We start from the raw sequence: 24,648 nt of genomic DNA, 5'->3' as shown, positions 1-24,648 counted from the left end.
ACTGTAGCATGAGAGCATATGGAAGGTCGTGGGACTTATGGCTGTAGCCAAAGAAGCTGGCAGAAAAAAAACATGTATACAGAAGTATGTACTCACACGGGTGCATACAAAGCAGTGAGGTACATTTGCGTATATTTGTTGCATGTCAAGGCTTTTCCCTGGCGTGTTTGTTTCAAAGATTGCCTACCAACTTGTCCCAACCTTTGGTCTCCAACATACCTACACAGATGTGCGCATGCATTTCTACAGCCTCAGCTGTTCCTCACCAGTGAAAGGAACCACAAATCAGCACAGTGTAAAAAAGCAGTGCTCAATTCAAGGTAAAACAAAACAGAACCAATAGTGAAAAAAGCCTCCTTAATGTCTACTAGAGAGTGATTAATAAATAAAAAGGTTAACCTTGTTGAATAATCACAGACATCTACATAATCTGTTAGACAGAAACCCATTGCTTGTTGCTGGAGCATGCAGAGGTAGTGCAGTGCCATGCCATCTCTGAGCAATCTCTACTCTCTCCAAGAGGTAGGGACAGTTTTTTTCTCTACTCCCTTTTGATGTAAAATTCTCATTATTTGTGGTAATGAGAGCACTAGCTATAAAGCTGGAACTCAACATTTCAGCAAGCAAAGACAAAAGAAAAGGATGTGAGAAAATACTGAACACCTTATGCCTCTCAATGTCACACAGCAACAAGTTGCTGGCAAATAAAAACAAAACTACCACTTTCTTTTGTTACTGTGATGTTTATCTTTTCTTCAGCTGTTGAGTCATAAAGGTGAGACGCTGTATAAGCTTTTAATGCTTATGGTCCTGAGGGAAAAAAAAGGTTCAGGAATATACTTTGAAAAGGGGAAAATGAAAAAGAGGAGGTGGTGACTTGCATGGTAGCTTACTCAAAGGTAAAAGGAGGAAAAGGTGAAATCATTTTTCTGCTGTTTTCAATGGCTGTTTACCCTCCAAGTGCCCTGCTGCATTTCCAGCCCCCTACCCACGCTCCAACTAAATCTGACCTTCATCTTTATGCACACTAGGAGTTCAAACCCCAGTGTGCACAAACTCCACAAAGACTGTCGCCTCTTACAGCCTGAAATGTTCCAGAACGTTCTCTGTCCATTGCCTTCAATACACTCAGGTCCTCTCAGCTGTCTGCCTTGCCCTGGCCCTGTTCAGTTTAATCTCCTCACAAGAACGCTCACGGTGCTTTTTTCTGTTCTGCTTCCGGCACCCTCCCAGCTCACTCAGCTCTTCCAGTTCCTACCTTACCACTTGTGAGCTACCTCAATCTCTAGCCAACTCCAAAACAAGATGTGAGCTGAACCCTCTGATGATAAACCTTGCTCATACTCCCGCCTGGTAACCACTGCCTCTCATGAAGGAAATTGCACATTGCCCAGTGCCATCTTCTGCCTTCTCCATCAAGTCCAACTCCTGGCTCCACACAGGGCTGCCCAAAATCCAACCCTATGTCTGAGAGTGTGGTCCAAACACTCCTTGAACTCCAGCACTGTGCCCGCAGCCCTGTGCAGCCCGTCCCATGCCCACTGCCCTGTGGTACAGCACCTGTCCCTCACTCCCACCTGCCCTCCCCTCACACAGCTCCATGCCCTCCTCCTCGAGTCCTATCGCTGTCACACAGAGCAGAGCTGAGCGCTGCCCCTCCGCTCCCTGCGAGGAGCTGCAGCCGCCATCAGGCCTCCCCTCAGCTCCTCTGCTCTGCGCTGAGCACACCCTCAGTCTCCGCCGACCCCCGGTCCCCGCTGTCAGAGCAGCGCAGGAGGGGCGGCACCTGCGGGACCGCCCCCTTCTCCTCCCTCCCTTGCCCTCCTCTCCCCTCCTCTCTTCCCAGTGGAGAGCGAGAGAGACCGAGACCCGCAGGGAGACGGCGGCGGGGCTGCCGAGTGGCGCTGCTCGCAGCGAGGGGCCGGCTTTGGGGAGGGGGGAAAAAAAGAAAAAAAAGTGAGGGAGGTGTGGAAGGAAAGCGTTCAAGTCCCGCTCTCTTTGCCCGGCGAGGTAAGGCAGCGGTTCGGGGCTCCCTTCGCGTTCTCGCCGCTTCTCGGGAAGGGCACAAAGGTAGCGGTGCGGAACTCGGCGCCACTCGCCCCGCGGTCGCTGTCACCGGCGGCTGCCAATGCGCTGCTCCTGGTGGGCTCCGGGCCGGGGACGGCGAGCGGCGTCCGTGGGAGAGCCGCGCTCGGAGCGCCGTGCGGCACAGCCAGCGGAGGTGGGCGGGGTGCGCGGGGGGTGCAGGTGGCTCCGGCGGAGGGCGGCGGGCAAGGAGCTCGGCTTGCGGCGTTGCCGCGCGGGCTGCAGCCGGCAGGGGGCTCCCCCCGCTGCGGGAGGCTCGGCTGTGGGCGCGGGGTGCTGCGGAGGGCCGGGCCGGGCTGGCGCGTCTCGGCGCGGGGCTGAGGAGCGGTCCTGAGGGCACGGTGCCGCTCGGCGGGTTTGAGGTGGTAGGCCCGAGCTGCGAGGGCCTGAGCGCAGGAGGGGGAAAAACCCACCACCAACAAAACGGCTCAAGTAGATATCGCTGCTCGAAAGCAGCTGACAGATTTATTAGCTGCGCCTCCCGCTCTCGGAAGCGTCTGGAAAGCAGTGAGACTTTGCCCTTCCAAACGCTCCTTGGCTCCTTTCTGAAGCGTCTGAAAGGTGAAAACTTTCTTTAAGCCGTCGGGTTCTGTCCACTGGTTGCCGTTTGGCTAGGCCACGGGGCTGCCCGCATTCTGCCGCGTTAGAATCATCGATGGGCAAATGCATTTAAAGTGCAGAATGCTTCTGACCTACCGAGCCAAAAAAATGCTCCCTGCTCCTTTTTCTGGGTAATTTTCTCCTTTAATCACCCTGAAGATGTGACATTGTAAGTATGACTGTGTTTGGCTTCCTTTGACGCTTGCGACTTTGCCACCGAGTGACGTTTTTGGTCCTGAAGTGATACTTCAGATTCTCCGTGTGCCGTCAATGCTTTGTTATAAAGAGCTTTTTTTAAAGATTGCAATAAAGGCCCTTGGAGAATAAAGCGGACTTTATTTCTTGACGTCTTAGGAATAAATGAAGCATACGTTTTCCTTTGTGTGAATGAGGGAAGCCAGTAGGTGCCTGTTTCAGTTCAGGATGTAGCTCTGTGTGTGACAAGGGGAGGACGGCTCAGAGCTCTCCGTGCTGTTAAACACTGGATGCTTCACTGGGTTTGGCTTTTCTCTCTGGTTGGCCATACCAAAGAAAAATAAGGCTGTTTGTGTGAAACAAATCTTTCCCGAGATCTTTAACAAAAGAAGTTTAGTTATAAAAGCCCTGCGTGTACACACTGGTACTTTTTGTTAGTTGCTTTTGGCTGGAGGGACGTAGCAACAACAACAAGTAGCAATGATGTTTTGAAAAGGCAGGTTGTAAGCCTAGGATGTGAGATTAAAGGGAATAGGAAACCCGAATACAGAGCTTTTAGTAGGTTGGTTCAATACGTGATGCTTTGTAAGATCTCATGAGGGCATCACAGTGTGAAAAGTTGGTTTAGAATTCAGTAAAGCAGGTTGGTTCAAGGTCTTCTCCAAAACATCCCTATTGGCATTGGTATTTGATGGTTCAGTGACTCATATGTCAAGTATTTCATAGTTACAAGGAAGGAGAAAGTTTGGAAAGTAATTAACTACTGTAGGAAATAGGGAATGAAAGGGTTTTGAGGGGAAATCTGAAAAAAATCTCTGTACTGCAAAGCCTACTACATTACAAATGCTGGGCTGTTCGTTCTCTGAAAAGCTTGACTTGGCATAATGTCAAAAATGTATTCTGGAAAACCTTATTAGTGACAGCTTAAACACGATTTGATGAATTTCTCTATAATTTTCTGTGTTTGTAGGAAAATTTAAGGGGCTGTAAGGATTTTACTGAGGGATGTATCCTGCTGTTTCTTTCATATCTGAGTGGTTTTTAAAAGTGCTTTTATGTCCTGTGTGGTTCTGTACCATATGTTTTGTATTTAATTCTTTGAATGACCACTGAAGTGCAGCCAACATTGGGTGAATGTGGCAGCTGTTAACTAGTGCTTAGCAATGGGGCACGATGATCAAGAGGGGAAGTGAAGAAGAGTACCATGTCTAATTGAAACTACAGGGGGCGGTTAGGTAAGTAGGATGTAAGTAACAAAACCTGGAGCTTGGACGTGATATTAAGGCATCACGTCTTTACTCTTGTAAAAAGGGTGATGAAATAGTGTAGAAAACACCTCAGCTTTTTGGTTTCAGAACTCAGTCATGTAGCCTCTTTGATTTGTTTGCATTTTGCTGGTACTTGCATGATCATTTCTTGTGCATGGCACAAAAGATGTGTTTTCCTTTGCTTCAGAAACAGAATTGTGAAGGCTGTTGGGAAGGCTGCCAATTGAAAGGGTAATAAGCCTTGACATTTTGACAATGTCTTCTAGAGAATTAGTCATGTGAACTAGACTTCATTGGAAACAATAACTGATTAAGATATCTTGGATATTCTGAAACATAATACAGTGGCAATCATAAAACGACACTAAATTTTTACCACTAATTGGCATGGTGGTTATGTTTTGTTTTGTTTTTTTTTTTTTTAATAAGTATCACTGACTCTGCTCAAATCGTGTCTTCTCATGATGTCCCTTAAAAATGTTTTTCCTAATATAGTCAGCTTTGCTTCTTCTTTTTTTTTTTTAATCCCCAACCTAACCTCATCTGGTTTCATGCTTTACTCTGTGTACACTAACGTGCACATTAATGTGGTGATTTTGTCTTGTATATTGCAAACACATCCTCCTACTGAGAACTCTGAAAATACCAATTTTCTCCTTATCATGTGAGGGAAAATGAATTTTCATTTAGTCATGACTCGTTTGCAATTTCGAGCATGGTTTATATTGCTCATGGTAATGAATTTGAACTAGCAAATAGGTAGTGAAATCTACCCAAAAATAAGGAGTTATGTTGTGAAGGTGCTTATAGTGGTGAATTATCTAGTAATGTTAGACTCCTACCATTTTAATAAAATAAATGCTCAAACAAACCAAAAAAACAACCAACCAAAGAAGACAACAACAAAGCCTCTGCAGAATGTCTGCTGGAGAAACCTGCAGGTGACAGAAAATTCGAACAGTGTTTATTCATGGCAGTTGCAGCCACATTTTCTCCTCTGCTATGGTTGGCTTGGGAGTCTCAAGTAGAAGTATGGAGTTCTTCTTAGAAATGACTCTAAAATATAATTACTTCTGCTTTGAGTGACTCCTGGAACTGTGTCAGCTGGTTTGTGCTGTTTTACGTGGGCATGCTGTGATGTCCAGCTTCTGTAGAATTCTTCTGGGACCTGAGGCCATTGAGAATTGTGTAGATGAGTATTTTAATTGAAATATATTTCATGTAATTCCCACTGAGCTGGCATTTTAACTTCCATAGCACTGCAGAGGTTTAATTAAAAAAAGAAAACAAAACCAAACCACGCGCTGTCCGAAGACATTACAGTGGGTTTGTTGAGTGCTTTGGTTAATTTGCATTTAATCAATGTGTATATATATTTAATTGCAAATATGGTACTAAACAAAATGTTGATAAAACAGAACAGACTTTAAGAACTGTATGCGGTGACATAAAATCACCAGAACAGTGGGATAGGTAGGGAACTGCTTAAGTCAGTATGACAAGATCTGTAATAGGAACCTTCATTTAATATTCTCCAGGTAAGATTTCAGAGACGTTATTCTGAAGTAGTTTTTCAAACTGATGGTGCTATGAACAACAAAACTGTGTGGGCAGGCTTAAGATACTGTTACTTAAGAGATTACCAGACATCTGTCACAGTGGTTCCATGAACAACACTGGAGTGACTGGTTTTATATAATGCTGTAGAAAGGTGCCCCGGTTCTTCATCTCCATCACAGTCTCCAGTAGCTCTGTTCAAGGTGTTTGGTGTGATCTGAGCAGAGCCCTCAGAGGCAAGTGAAGGTAGTTCCTGAATATAACTAGCTTTAAAATTAAAGCTCAACCGTGCATCTTGCCAAAAGTAATAGGACTTTCCTGGAACATACAGGGTGAAGTTGTTAAGGTTAGTTAGAGAAAGCTGTTCTCAATAGCTTAGTGCAGCTGGTTTCTATGCCGTGAGGAATCTGGGCACCTACCTCTTCTACACTGGAGTCACTGGTGAAATAGGGATATTCAGATTGTGAGAAGCGTTGTTGTTGCCTCTTAATGTAACTGATGTCTCAGGATGAGGATCAAATGCAGCAAAACCTTGTGCTGGCTGTTGGTGATCTGTGGATCTCCATAACCAGTCCTGAGTGCAGTGGCTTTCTGCTGTTGCTACTCCTTGCTACTTCTAGTTCTCTGCTTGCTGTTTCTTTGGTGTGCAGCTGCATCTCAGTCTTGCTGTTCAGGAGATCGTGCCATCTGCTTTTACTGCACCTGTTTCTGCCTCACTTAATCTCCCTGTGGTTTGTCAGCAAGCCCTCCAAATTCTGTCTTCCTTTAGAGCCTTACATGGCGTAAGTCTTCTCACACTTTCAGTCCACGTTGAGAATAGCCATTTTGTGAAGGAAGCTTCATCTTGTAGCTTCTTTAAACCACTTCCATGGAATCGAGTTCTTAGTTCAACTGAGAGATATTTTTGAACACCAGGAGTTGAATCTTGATTTTTCTACTGCTACCATGCCCTTCATTGCATTGATAAAAGGTTAACAGCTTCCTGCCAAGGCCAACTATGATGGATGTGACTTTTAAGAATGTGGGGGTTTCCTAGTGTTGTCAAAAATGCTTTCTAAAATTTATTTGTAGGGATAAGCTGTTCAAAAGTTGCCATTACTCTTCCTATCTTAATCTCTTTGAGGGGAAATTCCGGTCTTGAGGACAGTAAGAAATTAGATGTAATGGGTCAGCGATGGGTACCAGCTCACAGAGGTGCAATTTTAAAGAAGACCTAAAGGGAGAGGGCAAAGGCATCCAAGAGGACTTCAGTGCCCAGGACAGAGGTATGCAGAAGCACTGCTGACGTATTTAGAAGCAGAATAACAAGCATAATGTGAATAATACATGCATTCTCATAGTCCTAGCTGCAGCAGTTTCAGCAAATCGTGAAGCGTAGTTTTCTGCCAGTTTTGTTTCGTTTTGTTTTTTTTTTTTTTTTGGAGACTCAGCTCTCCTTTTCAAGTCTCTTAAGGAGAGGGAAGACGGCTGTGCTGCCAGATTGTTGTTTTTTTCCTTCTCCCTCTAGGTCTGCAGTCACGATTTTAGCAGATGTGGGAGGCAACCTGGATTTCAAAGGCATCAAGATGAAAACATGTTAGCTGTTGGAAGCTTTTGTGTTGAGTTGCGGAATCTTTCAAAATGAAACAGCAGGACATGTAAATGCATAGATTTTTTTTTTGTTTTGTGGCATTAATTTAGTAATACCCTTATTACTTAGGGACCCAGTGTCATAATGGCTTGATGTCTTAATGGGTCGTAGTGTTCACTTTCTTTGTTCAGTGGTTGCTTTGTTAAGATGGCTTATGCTAGTATGAATGCAGAGAGTATGTTCATGGTTGTGCTTGTTGTGTGACTAGGCCAGGAGTTCTTAATGTGTAGTAGAAATACCATGAGAAATATTTGAAGTTGTATGCCTCAGAAATTCTTAAATAAAAACCATCACTAAAAAAGTTTCAATTTTCAAAAGCAGACGTGACCTTGAGCCAGAAAAGCCTGGGAGGGAGCATTCTTCTGGCTGTTCTCAGCTCTCATAATGACCAGTGACGTGGTTGTTTCCTTGTATTGCCTTGTGCCTAATGGCTGTGCAGATAGATGCTTGGTTCTCCTATGTGGCTCAGCTGTCTGGCTTTCTGTCAGGCCTGATTTTGGGGTGATACTTGTGGATTTGGTGTAGGAAGAAGATATGTTTGTGGTAAGGGTAAAGCGCTCTCCCCCATGACATGGTGAAGGTTTGCGTCTCCATTTGCTGTAGTAAATCCATTTGTGATTATGTGCTGTGATGTTCTGTGTGCCACCAGAGTTTCTCTTGATGGGAAAAAAAAAGCAAATCTGCATCATCTGTGTGTGCAGGACAGCTGGAAACTCCTCCTAATGTTGTTGCTTTGATGTCTGTTTGAAGGGAAAAATAAGGTTTGCTTTCTATCACAGCGTTTAAAGGATGCTGTCCCAGCAGTGTAATAAATGAGAGCTGGATCTGGAACTTGCATTCAGTGGAAGGCAGTGTTCTTCCAGATGTGTTTTAATTGAATTGTCCCGTGAAAATGGGCTCACCTTGGAATTCAGTAACATGCAGTTCAGGGGCTTCCAGTTGAAAAAGAGAGGAACGCAGCAGATGCTGCATAGTTCTGATATTGTGATGGCTGATGATACTGATATCTTGAGGCTTGTGTTCTCTACTGTGATTTACTGCATAAACAAATACAGGATGAACCTCTGTGTGTAACCTTGACACATGACCGGATCTTTGCTTTGTAGTTCATTAGTCGTTTATCCAAATTGCAGTAACTGTGTATTGGGAAACAGATTAAACATAAATAATGAAACATCACCTCTTTTTTTCTTTCTTTTTAACCTGAGGGAAAGATGAATTTTTGTGCCTCTGAAATTTTATTTTTAAGAAATAGAACTTCAATTCTAGTCCCCCTGACAATAACTGAGAGCCTTTACATCTAAATTTGTCATGTTAAGAAGTCAAAACTGTTGATGCATGTCAGCCACAAACCAAAAGACATCAAAGCAGTGTTTTGTTTTCACAGTATTTCCAGTTTGGCCAAGCTTTCTGTGTGATGTTGGGCTGCATGACCTTTAGAGGTCCCTTCCAGCCTGAATTATTCTGTTTCTTGGAAAGTAGGGAGGTACAAAAAAACCTCACAGAACTGGCCAGTGTTACCAGTTGGTTAGATGCAACTTCTGAAACAATTTATCTGGTCTTACAACTTTGGAAAGGGTACCTGAGGAGCAGGCTATCAGCAGCATGGACTATTCTGGTAACCTTCTTTCTGCTTGCTGTCCTTCTGAGTGTTATTCAGCTCTGGGCTAGATGTACTTTCTATGTGTGATTAGAAATGCATACTGTTTTCATATCCAGTTGTATACATAAATGGAGAGATACTTTGAGTTATTGCTGCAGGTTTGGTTGTGCTGCTTCATGAGAACCTAAAAGTGTGGTGGTGGTTGTGGCACTGCTGCTCATACATCAGTAGGAAGGTTATGGTGTATAAGCTTCAGTACTCCGTAAGAGGCTGTTCTGCTTGATTGGGGTGGAAGATCAAGCGCCAGAGGAAAATAATGATACCCACTGCACTGACTTTGATGCATTGTCTAAAATCAGTCTTTCTAGGTTAATGTTCATAATTCAACATTTTACTTCAGAGAAACTGCAAATAAGCCCAGTAACGTATTTCTAATCCTTTTCTGGACTAAAATCACGCATAAGGAAGAGAGACTTGCTTATTTCAGCTGGTCACTTCTACAGTTTTAGTCATCGGTGAGGTTTGAGAAATGCTGTTCTCTATAATTTCCCCTTGTGCATATTTCTAGGAACTGAGTTGTGTGTGTGCCCATACGTTTCATTTTTCAGCATGTATTGATGTTTATGCGGTGGTTCAGAATACGGGTTGAAGTTTCAGTCTAGCTGAACATATTCCAGCAGCCAAGTGTGGGAAGAAGGGATTTGCGCTTCTTAGTTCCAGTCGTGAAAAGAGGAGTGGTTGTCACTCCTGCTCCAAATGGTTATCTAAATAAACTGTGGGAAGTTGAGTTTTTGTTAAAAACCAAAATAGCAACAAAGCAAAGAAACAAAAGCAACAGCAACAAAAAACCACCAGCAAGGGAAAAAGGGGAGAAGATCTGGAAATTGGCAATTAGAGATGGGATGTTTTTCAAGATATGCAGTTTTAGAAAGAAGTTGACCTGCCAGTTATGAGGGCTAGAGCAGAGCTGTTAAGATTCCTAACCAATTCTTTTTCCCAAAGGAGGGAGAATGAGTGTATTCCAGGCTAATGCTTGGAAGGAGGCTGGCCTCAGGATGTGTTCATTAAAACGACTCTGTCCTCCATGTTCCAAAGTGCAGTTTGTGCTGAAGGGAACTGATAAATCTCTCATTTAAAAAATGCATGTTGAAAATTAAATTTATTCTCTGTGTTGTCAGAGTGCCTTTCTGGTCTGGAATAAATCCCATAAACTGTTTCTTTCAGCCAGTGTGCGGAGATAAGAGAATACACTGGTGAGTCTTCCTGCGTCCAGACTATCATTGTATGTGCTGGGAAAAACAGGAGCCACTGCAAACATTTAGGGACAAAATAATGTAAGGGAACTGTCTTCTGCGGCGTGTTGGTGTCCAACTGATGAGTAAATGGTTCAAGACAGTGTCCCTTATTATCCATAAGAGGGTTATTATTCAGATTGTGATTTTCTTTATTTTGAAAATGAGGCTTGCAATGATGTGTCTGACATCATTATTGGCTTCCCTTTACCTGATGCTCTGTTATTCCTTCTAACTTTCTACAGCTAGACTGATTTTTATTTAACAGAGCTTCTGGTCACTGTTCTTTACTCTTCTATTTTCATTTCCTTGTTTCACTGGAGAAAAGCACTTGTGATTTCAATAAATAAGAATTTGTATTCAACTGATCATAGAATCACAGAATGGCCTGGGTTGAAAAGGACCACAATGATCATCCAGTTTCAACCCCCTGCTATGTGCAGGGTCACCAACCACCAGACCAGGCTGCCCAGAGCCACATCCAGCCTGGCCTTGAATGCCTGCAGGGATGGGGCATCCACAGCCTCCTTGGGCAACCTGTTCCAGTGTGTCACTACTCTGTGTGGAAAAACTTCCTCCTAATATCCAATCTAAACCTTCCCTGTCTCGGTTCAAGACCATTCCCCCTTGTCCTATCACTCTCCACCCTCACAAACAGCCGTTTCCCTTCCTGCTGATATTTGGGTTCTACTTGTACTACTAGTAAATTACTTTCTTTTGAAAAGATAATTGTTTTGTATCAGACTAGAGGAGGTGAAGAATGATTTAGTTCAAGATAAAGAGTAGAACTATGTCTTTTATGTCATGGCAGTGCCATGTTAAGGATACCAGTTTGTGAGTATAAGAGGAAAACTTAGGACACGATGATAAATATTTATGTAAAGCTATGGCATAGGGTTTGTTAATGTGATGGATTGTGTAGTAGTGCAGAAAGGGGCTTCTGTTGCAAGGGCGTTTTTCAAAGCATTTACACTGATGCTTAGAAGAAACAAAGACATTGCAGCCCATAATTCATTTAATGTGCTACAGACAAATTGCTAACACGCATTAGAGAAAAGCTGTAGGTTTTTTTGTCTTTTTTAGCCAAATTCTCAATGTATTAGAAGAATTCTTATATCCGTTTCTGAATAACGCTAGGTAACTTCATCACCTGTTTGATGAGAGAGAATAGCTTAATAAAAAAGTGATTTCAGCTACAAGACTCTTAGTAATCAGTTATGAGGCAAGGGAAATCAGCTGAAAAAATGTTGAATCTGGTCATAAATTTAAGTGAATGACATTTTACTTCAGTGCTCTGAGTCATTATACAATATGGACTGTGGTCCTCAGAAGAGTTTTGCTTCCAGATTCTGCAGAAAATGTGCAGCTCCTCTATGCCTCTGTTGCTGCCTCAATAAAATGGGAATGATGTGGTGATACTAGGAGGCTTTTAAAGTGCTGTACGACAGTAATGATCAGGTGTTACGATTTTCTGTGACCAAGCCTAGGGGTCCTTAATTCAACAGTCCTGTCGTGACCTTGGGTCACTGTGCATCATGCTGCTGTCATGAAGCTGTGGACATATTAGACCACAAATTTTGTTCCTGGCATATGCCTGAACAGTTATTAATTTGCCTTTTGTGTTCAAATCTTCTGTTTAATTTGAATTAGCTTAGCTGTAATTGGAGTTAAAATGCCTTGGTCTCTGGTTTCTCTGTGAGGTCAGGGTGCTACGTGTGTACTGCCTGCCGGCTGTCCCCACTGACGCTGTTTTGCAGCAAAATGGACTCTAAAGTCCAAGGCCTTTTGTCAGCGAAGCAGACTGTGTTTACCCATGGCAGTGTTGCTGCTCATTATCTACATCGTTGTCAAATGGTTATATAAAATACAGAGGGACGGGGGGGCCAGGCTGTGTCTGCGAGGAGGGCTCTGGATTGCTAAGGAGCAAATGCAGCCCTTGCAGGCTGCAAGCTGGCACAGCCTTTCCCCTTGCTCAGAGAAAGACTCGTTTTATTCTTGGTGGTTTGTTTTTTTTTGGGGGGTGGTTTTTCGTTTTTTTTTTTTTTTTTTTTGGGCCATATATTTTAGTAGTCTGAGTATGGTAATCCAGGCTCCAGCTTATATAGAATGGTTAGTTACCCAGCTTGTTGCTGAAGCGACGTTTTTTCTTTCGTGTTTAATTTCTGCAAGGGTTGTAATTGTAAACCTTATTTTATTGTTTTTATTGCAGATTATTCTTAGTAGGATTACCTTTAACTACATCTCCTTTGAGGCCTGCCTGTCTGTCACCCATTATGCATAACACGAGGTCACACAGACACCAGTTTGTTCTTTCAGACAATTCAGAGCCGCTGCTTCTTACTCTGTTCCACTCCTCTCGCTCTGTACTCTCTACAGAAAGACACTGTGGCTTTCTGCCCCTGGGAAGGAGATTCTACAGATATATTCCAGTACCCCAGGTCGCTCATTCTGACCTAGGCTGGTTGCTGCACTGTGAATGCTCAGAGCAATCGGATTGTGTGCAGGCTGTACGCTGCCCTTTCTCAGGTGTCCAGTGAGGCCCAGCCCAGCCTGGGCCCTAATCCTGCACCGGAGCCTGCAGGCTGCCCTCCTGCTTACACCCAGGCCCGCTGCCCTCGTGCATTGCCCCTGAGCAGAATAAGCCCTCCTGCACTGCATCTCTCCCTTGAAAAGTAACTCAAGGCACAAACGTAGCGCCCCAGCGGGCTGAAATGTGTGTGTATCGGGGAGGAGGGGAATAACGAGTAGGGGAAGATTTATGCCTTCCTTTGCGCTGTTGCTTGGTAACAGAAAATGCCTCTTAAGCCTATTTTTGGTGAGAGGAGGGGTGAAACTTGATTCAGTGACCATCTGTCCCAAGCCAGTTGATTTCCTGTTGAGCTGTCCTTTGTTTCTGTCAAACAATTGATTGTTACCCTTTGCAGATAAGGATACTGTTGGTGACATTGCCCTGAATCAGCAGGTTGGCTTGTGGAGACCACAAATCAGACCTACCACTTTTTTTTTTTTCTTAAACGTTTTGGGTTTTTGGTGTTTCTGAGGCCATTAACCGTGGTTTTTATTCATCTGTATTGCTCCCTCTTTCTTCTTACTGATTTATTTTCCTTTTTGGGGAATGTCCATCAGTACAGTATTAGAGTGGCACAAATTTAATTGAAATATTTTTTTTTCAAGAAGTAATAATGCTCTTTAGGTAGTGTGAAGTCATTGGGAAAAAGCCAGTTTTGGCTGCATAACCTTTTTGGCAGTGATGGGGGCAGAAGTTAACTGAAGTCACTATTGAAGAAATCCCTGCTGTTTCTTTGAAGCAAAACTAAAGGTTTCTGTGTGTTTTTTTTTCTTTTTTTCTTTTTCTTTTTAGTTACGAATGAAATATTTGCTATTGTTCTTGCTTAATTGTTAGAAAATCATTCTCTGTTTGAGTATCTCCTGATGTTTGCTTAGTTAGTAATAGATAGATTTAAACTCTGATTAGATTATTTTTGTCATCTTTATTTATATTGCAAAAGCCCATATTTTTCCTTTAGGTTTATGCACGCAGGGTATAAGGCATGTGCTCTGTAGCCACCTTTATTGATTAAGCATTCGCATTCTGTTCTTCTTCCTGCCTTGAATTATAATGTTCAGAGAAGAGGGCGATGCTTCGGTTATCAGCTGAAAAAAGAGTAAGGAATGTGTATCCAGAGAGACAAGTAATATCTGCGAAAGCTGAAGATACGTTGTCTGAAGCTTTTCAACATTGCCTTGGATATGTATTGAATTAGGGTCTTTTTGAGCTAGTAGCAAGGTACCTGCTAAACACTGATTTTAGTGGATGTTGTGTCAGGCATACTTGTGGGTTTTCGTAACTTCCTTTTTGAAGTTGCATGAGATGATTAAAATCTGTGACTTTGCTTCATAAGAGTTTCATATCAAACCATGTCAGTGAGTCTGTGGTTAGACGTGTGATAGCACTGTGGCTTACTTGCAGATCAGCCACCTTTGTATCTTCCTTTTTGTTGGCTGTTTATAAACCTGAACCTCAGCCTTTTCCCCCTGTTGTTTTGTTGTTTGTTTGCCATATGCTATGATCTGGTATAGGAAGTGATCCACTTGAAAAGAACTTCTTCTAGGTTAGTTTTTCAGATGTGTAAGTTCCTTGATCCAACACACCAAGCTGAGGTGTGTGATGCAGTGATATGTGTGACTGGATATAATCTTTTTTTCATTAGTTCACTGCGAATGTATTGAGCTGTTTACACATATGAAGTTTCTGCTAAGTAGAGAAATACTGCATTAGGATTAGTTTGGGAATTTTGTTAATTGGATAGATGTACAGACAGTTTTTGTTAAACTAATTGGACAAGTATATTTGCTGCTTTCAGCCTTTCTTGTGCTAGACATGAGTAGACAACATCAAGATATCTTTTAGCCATTTTATACTGTCTTGAAAATCCAAAAACATTTGTGTAACTGTGTAAATTAGGTTGTTGTTTGAGGCTAGGGAGTTTAAACTTTGCAGGGAGGGAGCTGTTCTGAATTGTCTCGAACTGATTCTTTTTCCTCATACCTGCAGAAATGAATTTCTTTGAAGGGGGGAAAAATTAAGAGAGCTTGAGAACTTTCTTTCAGGCTTGAAAATCCTGTCCCATGTGTTTTTTCAGGCATAGAATAGCTATTTTTCTGGCAAAGAGTAGTTATTTTTATGTTGCTAAGCTGTATAGCCCAAACTGCAGGGAACAGACTGAAGGTCCAGTTCTCTCAAGCAGGTCAGTCAGTGGTGCACGCAAATGACAGAGCGTCAGGATTCTGGTTTGCACCTATCTCCATGCTTTCCTGAGTTGTGTTGTGCTGCATTTCTTCCATTAAAACAGATCTCACGTGTCCTTTGTTCACAGATAAAAGCAGCTGCAGATCTGCTGTTCAGAGGGCGCAGCACCTGTGGCTTACCTTACATGCAGGAGAGCAGTAATTTGAGAAGCAGGTAGGCATCTGCTTGCATTCACCTTCTCATGTTGCTGTTGCAAGGATGCAATTATTTATGTATGTCTCTTGCCTTTTGAATGCAGTCAACCAGAGTCTGAGCCGTGCGTTTCAGTGCTGGAGCATTCTGCTCTGCTTTTCTTTGAGGAAGGGACACACGTGGGGTAGGGTTTTGAGTGGTAGGGTCGTGATCAAGTTGCTTTTCCATACTGGATGAACTGATGTTAGCTCCTCGCGTATGTCATTGTTATAATGATCCTATTGCAACTCAGCCACCATTTACAGAACCAGTAGCGGTGCTGTCCTTGATAAAAGTTTGAGAAATCTTTCTTTCCTGCGATATAAAGGCCTACTTGTGGTATGCAGGAGAGAGTGGTCACTGTATCAGTGAATTCTTGCTGTGAGAAGAATGGTGCTGTCCTATCCTCTCCAGCCCATACCGCTGTTTAGAAAACCATGTGCATCAAAGGTGAAAGTGCCAAGCTTCTCTTCTTCCTGGAAGGTGTGGCTACCTGTACCAGTGGTAGGCTTTTCCAAGGGGAAGTAACTAAAAAAAGATTTTTATGGAATGTTTCTTTTTCCAGCGAATAGTTTTCTGCTGAAGCTTATCTTTGGAAAGAAAAAGAAGAAGTGTGAGCTTAAGGGAGATATGGTCAGCTACTTAATCATCTGCCACAGCCTTCTGCCTTAGAGGCTATTCCACAGGTGAATGCTTGCCTTCAGAATAGATCTGGCCCTTGGGCATGCTGACTGTGCTTATCCTCCAGTCTTCGCTTTGTATTGGCTTGATTGCTGACTGAGCTGCTCCTCATGGACCATCTCTGCTAGCTTAATTCACATTTTGTTTTAGGGTGCTCAGTTTTCTGAAAGCAGGAGAATAGTCCATACGATCAGTCCTGTCCTGCATTGTGGTTCATCTCATGTGCTCCTTGATGGATGGTGAGAATGCTTAGTAGTGAGCAGCAGTCTTTGGGAGATTTTCTGGAACTGCTTGGAACAGCTGCCTTATTATCGTTTGTAGTGAGAGAGAAGAATCCATAGAGAAGCTTTGTAGGGTTTAGATGAAATCAACTGATTTAAGTTCACTTTCATTTCTGCTTCTTCAGAGAAGAATCATTTGTAGAGCTGGAAGAGAATCTGCTGTTTTTGATGGGGGGAGCCTTTCGTGGGTTTGCTAGGCAGGGGAGGGTGCTCTTACCCTGTTTGGTAGGCAGGCAGGGCTGTGCCAGGCAGTGCCTGTAAAACCAGTCTGAAGGTATGAAGTGATATTGTAGATTGGAGGGAAAATTGGGGAGCAATAGAGTTCCTGGTAATTTATGCAAACTTGTACCTGGTTTCAATAATAGAAATACATTTTGTATGCTAAATAAATTCATTTATTTAAATATTTTAGGAAGCCTTTAAAATTGTTTTTTAGAACTTGTGGTTTCCCTAAGATCCTTTTCTCCTTAATAGTGATTATGTTTATTTTGCCTCATTTACAGTCAGAGAACTGAGTGACTGAAAAAGGAAGGGACTAATTGACCTGAAAATTGGACTTCTGAGGCCTAAGCTAATGTCTCAAACCTGAGGTGACCTTCTTTGTGTCTGTGGCAGGAGAAAATGTGCTCTTTTAGAATCTGCTGCCTCACTGTTCTTATGAATGCAGTAACCATTGTGGAGCTGAGCTTGTTTCTGGACACCTGATGGCATTCAAGAGGAGGGAAATAGCAAGCCTTTATTATATCTGCAAAAGATGTGAATGGATAATGAAATATTCTTCCATACATAATGACTAGTGGGCTTTCATTGAGGTATTCTTTTTGATTTAACTTGGAAGTTGAAGCTGCCTGGAGAAATACTGCTGTTTTGCTGTGTGATTAGGAGATCTAGTCTGTTCAGGCAGCCATCGAGGGTATAAACTCGATGTTTCTGAATACTTTATGTGATCCTAAAATTAGGTGTTGCCACAGTGCAACACTTAATAGGTACTCATCCTGTATGTTTGTAAATGACTGCAGAAGGCTGCAAATAAATGGAGGCATTAGTTTTGTGTTTATCAATGGTGTTTTGAAATGGCAATTTCTTTGAATGAAAGCAGATAAAATGGAATGTACCAGTTTGAGGGGAGGTGAGCAAGTGTATGGGGTGATTAGACCAATCTCTCTGAACTGCTGTTACCTTCCAGTTTTTTCTCATGTAAAGATTTGTCATCACATGATGACCATGTGGGTCTTGTTTACTTCTGTTTTTTCCCTCACTGAGGAAAAAATGTTCTTTCCTTTTCTCTGTTTTTCTCACTGCAGCACCGCTACGCTTTATCATCATATCAAGGAAGTTGATCAAGCTTTTAGAGAAAACTTAGTTTTGATTAACAGGATGTTTTTGTTGGCTGTACTGTTGCTTGTTTGTAACTTGTAGTTGATTCCAGAGTCTTCTTTTGAGGAGAATTAGCTGACTTTCTTGGGTTTTCTGAATGTGTTGGTGTTGTACTTGCAGAGGAAGAAACTGCATGAAGCTGTGGGTGTAAAGTTGGAAGTGCTTTTGGTGTGCTATGGGCTGGCTCTAACATAATCCAGATGGTTGAGTTTCTGCTTATTTTTTCTGACATCTTTGCCTGGAGTTTTTTCAGATTGTTTTCCCAAGTGACCAGATACCAGCAAGGGGATGGTCTTGGAGTTAAGCCGGCTCAAAGCATTGGCTGGAGGATCTTTGTTCTGATCCGTCTTGACCACAAAGTTCCTAACAGACCCTGGGGGTCGGGCGTTTGGAACTCAGTTGTTGTTGTGATCTTTTTTTTTTTTTTTTTTCCTTTCTTCCATGAGTAAAAGGAGCAGCTAAATTCTCCTTAGTGTTTGTGTTGAATTAACACCCCCGTTAAAGCCTGTAAATAAACTGTGAGGTTACCAAAATGTCCTGAGCAGATATCTTGGCTTATTTTTCTTGCAGTACATTTGTTTAAAGTAAATTCTCTATTAAGTCACAGAGAAGTGGCTCTTTGTTTTACCCCTCGTTTTGGAATGCTATTTATTAGTGATTTCCAGGGGGGTCAGAAACATAAATAATGTTCGTTTCAAGGTTTGTTGGGTGCAAATGGTGGGGGGTTCACACTGCAGAGAGCTGTTTTGTTTGGTGTGGCTAATCAGGAGTGAGGCTGGAATTGCTCATAGCTGTCATTCAGGTTTTGTTTCAAAGTCCAAGGGCCTACTGGGAAAAACAAAAAGCTAATGAAAGCTGACTGTATTTCAGCCCAAACCCTCTGGAATCTAAAATGATGTCCTGACACTCAGTGTATTCTTATTCTACTGCATTCCCTTGGTTACTAAGGTAACAGATTTTTAGAGGCTTTACATCTTCATTGTCAAGTATTTGCTACACTTATTGTTGCTGTTTGCAGATTAGGGCAATTTAAACAATGCCTTTTGAAATGGGGACAAAAAGAAATATAGTAGAAATAGATGTAATGAATCAATTACCTTCTCCCGTTTAAATTTTCAGTGCTGCTTCTCAGAGGCTTCATACAGAATGTAACATTGGTTTAGTGATTGGATTTTAGGCATGGAGGAATTTCCTTTTTTTTTTTTTTTTTTTTTTTCCTCTCTTTTGAGGTGTATTCATTAGAGGACTCCTTGAATATAGATGTTAAGGGTATCACTTTCTAACTTCGTGCCTTTTCCTAACAACAGAGTTGTCCTGAAGAAACTGAGGTTTGGATTTACATCAGGGTGTTGTTTATCTAATTAAAATGCATCTGAGACAGTCATCTGAATTTCACAAGCTGTACTACTGCTACATCACTGCATCGGTGAAATCATACTTTAAAAATGAAGCATCCAGGGATAAATAGGAGAAGACTTTTGTGTGTGTTTAACAACATACCAGAACTCTAGCCCAGGTTGCTCTGTTGGTGCTCTTCTGCACTCATTTAGCTAGAGCAGAAACATGCTTGTTCACATCTTTCCTGGAAAGCTGGATTGTGGCAGATGTGATCAGACTTACTTTAAATGCATCTTCTAGAAAATTATGTTTTTTATTGTCTTATTTTTTACTGGCTTTTAGAAAGCAGCGAACATCTTCTTTCCATATCTGTGATAAGAGAGCTATTGAAAAAAACAACTTGGTGCAGTGTTAACTCTTGAAACTACTGAGGACTTTACATTAAGCTGATTTATGCGTTGGCTGTTAGGTGCCAATTAGGTTAATTTTAAGCTCTGTGTCATAAAATCTTCCTTCTGTAAAATATACATAATGCCCAGATATGAGTTAGGAGGAAAAACTGCAGGTCTTAGCCCATGTGTATGAAGTACTTTGGAGGACTGTGATGCTGTGTATGTAAGATTATGTGCCCAGATCATGACATACAAAAGGTAAGGTTGGAGCTCTCCCTGTTAGTGATTTTCAGATATTTTGGTTTTGATAAAGTTTTAATCATATCACTAGATAATTATCGTCATACATATAAGCTTTAATTAAAAAAAAAAAAAGAAACTTCTTGCATTTATATGAAGCAAGCTAGTGCTCTGATTGTATTTTTATAACGTAGTTGAAATAATTGCCATTTTGTAAGAATGATGGAGTTTAAATATTGTTTCACTGATGGTTTTTGGTGTGGTTTCTTTTATTCCCTCCACTCTCCTTTCCTCCTAAACAGCTTTTGCTCTTTGCCTGTTGCAGTTTAAATGCTTTTAAAGCAGCATAGTGCTCCACTATACGGCTGCTTACAGCTCTTGTTGCAGGAAATATGGTGTAAACGGAGTTTGAAGAGTCAGGGAAGACTTTCTAGCTGTTGTTAGAGCTCCTATTGATTAACAGAATATTGCTCTGTGCATCTCAAATCAATCACATTTGTGATTTCCTCTTTGCTAATAAATGAGTTTGAATATTTTCATTTAACTAACTGAACAGCTTATGTCTCATTCATATGCAGTCTGGGCTCATCTTTAATTCTGCACTAGCATTTCTACCTCTGCATAAAAACCCTTGCTTAAGCAGTGTTGTTTTTTTTTTGTAAATAAAATCTCATTTTAAACAGTATTATCTACAAGCCAGATTCTGTTTCAGAATAAGTAATCCTACCAGATAATTTCTAGGAATAGGCAGCACTTTTCCGGTGTTGAAAGCAGTCTTTTTCATCTCTCTTTAAAGTGATTACTCTGATGTAGCTGTATTATAAAGACTGGGGTTTCTGTGAGACTGAATGTATGAAGTGGGTTTGAGATTGAGTTTGGGATGCAGCGTTTTGTATCTCTCCATGCTGCAGTCTCAAGCATTATACCTCAGTGTTGTGCACAACCCAACCCAGACCGAATGCAGTATGGTGTATGCTAAATCCTTCTTGCTTGTCACAGAGACAGTGTTTTTAGCTGAGAACAGTCTTACCATATTGGGCAAGATGCAGGTTTTGTGTGTCCTTGAAGTGAGGCCCTAGCCTTACACTCCACAGCCATTTGCCCACGCATAAGCAGTAGCTGTGGGTGAGATCCCCTTACTGCTGAAATGATTTGCTAACTCACTGCGACTGTGCCCTTGCATTGTGTTTTTTATAAAGGTTGGCTATATAAAGACAATGTTTTTGCTGCTTGTTTGTTGCTGAATATAATTTCTTTGGAAACACAAGCTAGAGGCCGTGTTGGACGCCATTTTGTGAATGGTGCTGGCCTTGGCTTGGGCTTAATGAGATAAATAGCTGAGTGTGCTGGGCTACAGCCGTCCCTACTGCTGTTACAGCAGGAGGTAGCTGTCCTAAAGGAGACAGGGCTTAGGGGCTGATGTGTGGATTCTCCAAACACAGAGCAGATTATGCCATAAAAAGGAGGTGGCAGACCTGAAGGGGTAAAGCTGAAGGCAGGCTGAAGTACTCCCTGAGATGAAGGACAGAAGGGTTTTGGCAAGCATCTAACACAAATCATCGTTTTAAAGTGTTTGTAGGGAAGTCTTTAATTTGATTAGGTTGTTTCCTTAATAGTTCTGCATGTGTGATTGGTGCTTTGGCCTGGACAAAGGTGTGATTCAGTATAAGAACAGCTGTGAACAAATGAAGGCCACTTCCTCTCTTTATAATAAGCTACTTATAAATAAGACTTAAGTGTTTAAAAAGCTAATTAAGGGAATGATAAGAAATAGGGTATGCAAAGAAAAAATATACTTCTTTGCCATAAGACTTCAAGTTTGAATAAACAGTTTTATGTTTGTGATTGTTTTTACTGTTGCCGTTGCAGGGCTGCTTATAGTTAAACTTTCCCTCTTTGTAAAGCTTTTGAGTTTCGAAGGTAGTAGTATTCAGCATATGGCCTTTGTAAGGTTACTGGGACGGCTTGTAAATTCCTTAGTTTGGAGGGGGGAAAAAAAAAAAGTGACCAAATTGTTAAGGCTCTAAGCACTGGCTTGGATGCAAAAGAGTCTGCAAGAATTTGTTTGTTTTAAATAGAAACTTCTTATTGCTGTTTTACAAACTTGAAGCAGTCGTTGTCAGTCACTGTGGCAGAGGGCTGTTACACCTCCTAGCAGGCCTTTTTTCTGTTTTAAAATAGTTGTTTTCCTTCCCTGCCAGAAGGGCGATGAATGTTAACCCATCACCAGTGTACAGAGGCTCCCAGAGGAGATTGGATGGACTTCACTGTAGGGAATGGGGAAAGTTTCTTGGTGCTTTGTGTGCACTCTGTCATTCCAGATATAACCGTGCAGCTCAACAGAGCCCTGCTTTTTGTCAATGGAAACAAACCTTCTTTCCCTCTTTGGCTCCCCATCCAATAAACAGGAGTAAGTCTTGTGCAAAAATAGATCTTCATATTATTTTTTTTCAATTCTTTTTTTTTAAAGCAAGTTTTTTATTTCTAATAAAAGTCTTCATTGCTTTTTTTTTTTTCTTCTGATGTTTGTTTTTTTTTTTTCTTTAAAAACAACTTTTGTGCTTTAATCAGACTGCATCATAATCTCTAATCAGGAAATAAAAGGAGGAAATACAAGTGTTCCTGGCAATCTGTGATAGCTACCAAAAAAAAAAATAAAAAGGCTCCTAGCAGCAGGGAGAAACTGTCTCAGTGAAAGATTAGTAAGCATAGAGAACCTGTGTTTAGGGAAATAAAGGAAGGAGAATGGTCAGTGCAAGTGAGGCTGACCGAAATACTGCTTTTGTTTCTGGAAAAAACAGGGAATAGGAAAAAGGAAACAAAAGCAAATTTATCAATAACATTCTGTGCAGTTAAGACTCGTATTCCTTTCTGTGCCATCCTGCATTTTTGTTTTTGTATCTATTACCTGATTTTGAGCAGTTCTAGGGAGAAAGTCAGTAGGCAAAAGGTAGATGATATTGCATGGCTGTGGCTGAACTGTGAGTTGAAGTAGTCTTCCTGGCAGCACATCGATCCTCTGGTGCTGTCCCCTGTGCAAGGGCACTCAGATACTTGCTGCTGTCTGACAGCACTGGCTTTTCAGAAAAATGCCCAACTTTGCCTTTGAAGAAAATGTGAGAGCCTGGATCTGGAACCTACATATTTGCTTAGGCCTGGTTATGCAAACACACTTCAAATGCAGCATGAGAGAACATATTCTTACTCTGTGGAAGTTACAGTCTGAATTAAAATAAATGAACAGGGAAAAAAAAAAAAAAGGCAGTAATAGAAACCCCATTTGGCTTAGGGTAAATTCACAGTAAACCTAGTCTACGGTTAAATGGAAGGGCTTTACTTTATATAGAAATCTGTGGTCTGTGTTTAAAACAAATGTAACCTTCTTGTCCTAACAAAGGCAGTCTTTCATTTCAACAAGAATCAAGGAGAATCGGTGTGTCACCAAAATGCAGATGTTACCTGTATGGTGAGCACATAATATATTGTGTGATGCAGAGTTGCAGAGCAAGACATACAATATTTTGGACAGGGAAAGCCTGAGGATAGAATTTTTCACTCTTGCTCCATGCTGGCCTGTTTAGCTCCTGGACTACCTCTCTCTCAAGTTTGAATCGAGTGCCAGTCCATTCAATTAGGAATCTCACTCCCTAGTTTCTGAATGATTACACAAATTAACTGACTCTTCAGCCAGTTGCCTTTGGTACAGGAAAGGATAATTATTCTGAAAATTTACAATAATAATAATTAAAAAGCAAGAAACCAAAAGCACTACTCTGTTATTTTCTTTGTTGAATTTCGCCTTTTGATTTCAGTCCTTAATGAATTGATGGGTCAGATAGTACCTATGGATATTGCAGGAGCTGCTCTTATAAAAATGGAAGTTGTCTTCTGCGTGAGAGTTGCTATAAACCATATACCAGCACATATAGTACAGCATCTGTGGTGTACTAGCTGAACAGCTTGATCTTTTCCTCTTTTCGTTTTACCCATACCGACTCTATAGTTTTCTTTTGACTTGAAAGTTTAAAAAGTGAAACAAAACTTTTCTAAATATTGTATCCCTATAGATTAGTGTATATGCGCAGTTTATCTCAACAGCATTCAACCAAAAGCATGTGTTCTTTGATTTGTAAGATATTTTTTTTTTGTAATGTATGTTAAAATGGCTTAGTTTAGAAAACTGAAAGCAAGTTGTTTTTTGTTAGCACAGTTGCAGGCCATATTTGAAGGAAAAATTGTTCTCGTTTGTGTGGAAAACGTGACCAATGTGAAATGCTGCTTTTCTGCCAATGTTCTAGGTTTAAATTCCTTTTGACAGCTCCTCTATCATGATAGTCTTAAGAAAGAAATGTATCCAATGGAAACCTTTCTCTATAACACAAATATTTTTGATAAACTGTGATGTTAGTGCTGTCATAAGCTTTTACATTCTTTCAAGGCATGAAGTGTAGGTTCTCATCAAGACGATGATCAGTGTTAATATTGGAGGAGATTCCAGTAGGTGCTGTGTGTATTTTTAGAAATGTGTGCAGTGTTTCTGTGTAAATCTGTCTAGAGCTATGTAACTAACAGTGCCAACTCTTATAGTAAATTTGAGAACAGAATTTTGCGACTTCTGTTTTTATTTATTTAGTTATTTTGATGGAAGGTGCTCAAACGCTGTTATTTTTAAATAGCAGTCAGAATGATTTACATGCCTTTGGATCTTTCAGCCATACAGTTAATTAGATTGTATTTATCTCAGTAATATCCAGGTGTGGTTGAGTGCCAGAGAAAAGAGCTGTAGTTTGAATGCCAGCTCTCTGAAACTGTTGACTTTTTTCGCAGTCTAGAAAGTTCAGCTTTCTGATGCTTCAAAATAATTATTCCCATGGGAAGAGCTTGTTTGCCTGAACAATTAGGCAGCCTAGTGATGTATCCCCATTGACGAAGATGACAATGATGAAGAAACACGGACATAATAGAATCAAGCAATAAACTGTATACCTGGCATGCTAGCAGCTGTTTAAAATGGCTTATATTACCAAACAAGAAAAATCTTAAGGGAAAGTATTGTGTATCACAGTCCACACTGAGGAAAAATGGAATGAAATGTAAGAATATTCTTTGTCTTTGAAGTGTTTTTTTT

General features: G+C 41.3%; 1 protein-coding gene across 15 annotated transcripts in view; it reads left to right on the top strand.

The window, feature by feature from the left end:
- Positions 1-1,921: 1,921 nt before the first annotated feature.
- GREB1L (GREB1 like retinoic acid receptor coactivator) overlaps positions 1,922-24,648 on the top strand; it is a 128,561-nt gene continuing 105,834 nt past the window's right edge. For 10 of the 15 annotated variants that reach the window (XR_006171969.1, XM_042838790.1, XM_042838868.1 and 7 more), the window contains exons 1-2: positions 1,922-2,010; positions 15,108-15,193. The gene's annotated coding sequence lies outside the window, so the exon portion shown is untranslated. Of the gene's footprint in view, positions 2,011-2,506; positions 2,647-8,865; positions 8,954-15,107; positions 15,194-24,648 lie in introns of those variants that run through there. The other 5 variants (XM_042838766.1, XM_042838756.1, XM_042838801.1 and 2 more) reach the window with 5 other exon arrangements.

Source organism: Centrocercus urophasianus, unplaced genomic scaffold (genome assembly GCF_019232065.1).
Source record: "Centrocercus urophasianus isolate 14NV4802_14NV808 unplaced genomic scaffold, USGS_Curo_1.0 seq_11, whole genome shotgun sequence".
NCBI lineage: Eukaryota > Metazoa > Chordata > Aves > Galliformes > Phasianidae > Centrocercus > Centrocercus urophasianus.
This window is presented reverse-complemented; position numbering and strand designations above follow the sequence as displayed.